The sequence below is a fragment of the Epinephelus fuscoguttatus genome, linkage group LG3 (genome assembly GCF_011397635.1).
Source record: "Epinephelus fuscoguttatus linkage group LG3, E.fuscoguttatus.final_Chr_v1".
In the NCBI taxonomy this organism is placed as follows: domain Eukaryota; kingdom Metazoa; phylum Chordata; class Actinopteri; order Perciformes; family Serranidae; genus Epinephelus; species Epinephelus fuscoguttatus.
The window spans coordinates 42,743,536-42,746,573 of record NC_064754.1 but is presented as its reverse complement, the minus strand read 5'-3'; positions in this window follow the sequence as shown (position 1 = coordinate 42,746,573).

Below are 3,038 nucleotides of genomic sequence, written 5' to 3'. Positions count from 1 at the left end.
TCACGTCACTGGGGGATGTGTTGAAGCATGTTTACATATCTCAACCTCAGCAAGGTAGCCATATGGTCACTCCTCCTGTACACAGGCAATGCTGTATGGCCGTGATCCAGAGTCTCTATTCTGTCTGTGGCGCAGGGCAAACAGGAACAGGACAGCACCTCACATTCATATTGTCACACCAGTCCTTATTTACCATTAAGCACACACCTCCTCCCTTTCTCTCACAAGAGTCTTCTGCTCTGTCAGATCAATAAGAAGAGTCTCCTGGCTGAATGACGCTGTCTGTTCGTGCCTATGTGTTAGCTGTCAAGAAAGTTCTTAACTGACAACTGCTAAATGACTTATTGTGTTTAACATTAGGTAAATATGTCAACCAGTGGTTAACACTTGCCACTCAGGTTATCTTTGCAGTTGTTTTTCTGAATCCAGCTGCGTAGCTAGTTTGTCAAGTGAAGTAATAAGAGACAAATTCTAGATAAAACAATTATTTATCAAATTCTGCTTTTAATGTATTGGAAATGGTCCCATTTGTTTATTTGGCCTGAAAAATTTGCAGTTAACTCCTAAACTCCATCTAAAAACAGGTAATGGGTGGTTACCATTTTGAAAGTCCAAGATGGCCACCACAGTGACTTTGGAAAAAAAATGGAAACATTGGTTTTGGGGTTTGTCACACTCTAAACTTCCCAGGAATGTATAGTTTATAAACTCCCCAAAGATTTTGAACAAAGGTTGAAATCAGGACAGAGTTAACCTGACAAAAAGGTAACAGTACAAAATTTGGCTCCTTTACAGCTCACAAGGTTCACCGCCAAAACAATTGGCTAATATTAGACTCGACCCCCCATGTCAGCCCCAGAAGCTACACCTATGTTTGTAGGGGGTAGTGCTGTCTAAACAGTACTGTCAACTCCAACACAGATACAGAGGAGATGAGCATCCATTGTATTGTTTTACAGCTGATGTCTCTGAGACCCCAAACTGAAGTATTGCAATGCTGTAATACTGGACTTCAGAGGCATGTTATCATTTTAAAACCACAAGCAGTTATCATAGAATTATAAAAAGTCATGATAAAGTATCAAAGTGATAAAAGTATATTTAGCTGAGCATGTTTTGGAGGTGTTGAAGAGGGTCTGAGGCAGTGGAGGAATGTGTCTGTGCACATTTACTCAAGTATAGTACCTCAGTACAATTTTGAGCTACTTGCACTTTACTTGAGTATTTTAATTTCATGCTACAGTGTACTTCTATTTTGCTACATTTAAATGTAAAATACTGAAGGTTTTACTCCACTACATTTATCTGACGGCTGTAGTTACTTTGCAGATTATGATTTTACATGCAAAACCTGCAATCATATCATGAGAGATACACTGTAATGTATTACTTTATCCAACAGTACATCAAGTACTTATACTTTAACCTGCTGCAACATTAAAACGCTGCTTATACACTGAGATTATAATCAAATAACAGGTCTATACAATAACACAACACTTACAGGGACCAAGGAGTTATTCTTGATACTTAAAGTACATTAAGCAAATAAAATGTGACGGCATAATGGAGTGTGTGGTATTGCTACATTTACTTAAATAAAGGACCGACTTCTTCCATGGATGACTTTCATATGTCTTGTATTGACTTTTAATGGCTTTTTGTATCTAACATTTAATGCTTAAGTTGTACTTGCTTAGTGTTTGTGTTTGTAAAGGTTTTATGGTATAAAATAATTCTTAGTTTCTTAAGGCTTTAATGTCCTTCTCCTCATCATGGCCCATATAATGATTAAGGGACACACACACTAATAATCAGTCTGACACTTTCAGAATAAAAGCACTTAGCTATAGCCACAATTTGCACAGAGTGTGTTGTATTGGCTTTACTTGAGATGATGTGTATATTTTGTTAAAGAGATTTAGGATTACTAGCCAGGCACTATATGGATGATTTACTTGTTTGTTTGTTTGTTTGGTGGCACACAAACAAACAGTATATGGGTTAAACATGCTGCTGCAGCATGCACATCTCCCATTCTTCTTATAGTTATCCAAACTGATCTGTAGATCACAGAGGCTTCTGACAGTCACACAAATGGTGGAGAGAGGATCTTACAAAACTATGATAATAGAATAGAATTGAATAGAATAGTACTTTATTGTCATTATACATGTACAACGAAATTAAGAATGAAAACACTGCAGTACAAGGCAATAATTATAATATATAGAGGTAGACATCTCTAATGTTCAAATATGTACCCTCCCCCACCCTCCAGTATATTGATAAAAAAAAATAACAAAACAATATTGCTGTGTTACAACAGACAACCCTACTGCTGTCCAAAAAAAAAAAACATAAGCAAATGTAATTATAATATAATATAAACTAGACTAATTATCATTATTATTATTACTGCTGGTTCTGGTATTACAGTGTGCTGCAGATCTGCGTGTGGTTTGTGGTTTGTGTTACCGTACCTCAGCAGAAGCTTTTACTGAACTGCTGGTAGGTACAGTCACTGTCAAACACTGTGCTGTCATTACTTTTACAGGTAAACAAACTGTGTAAAGCCTGTTAGCTAAACTTAACAAACCTATGGAGAAGAGTTTAGAAAGGGAGGAAGGAAGATACAATGAAAAGAAGAAGGGGAGGATGAGAAGGAGGAAAAGGAAGAAGGGGAGGAAGACAAATAACAAACCCATGAGGATCCATCAGTAGAACTTTCTGGGCCAAAAATATTATTAATCCTTGAAATAGCTTTGAAATCGTGTTTATAACCCACACAGCAAAATGGAGGAGCAATGTATAATCTGCATCGGAGACTTGATCTCACAGCTTTTAGGAACCAACTGCAAAGTGTTACCAAGTTGAGTTACCTCACCAGTGTAGAATTTAGTCGTGACTTCACACAATAACAGTCAACCACCAGGGGGCAGCAAAACAGCTGTGCATGTATTTACAGGCAGATTTTAAATAACGTTACACATTTTAACGTAAGTTCATGGGAAATTACATTATAATTTTAAATCATA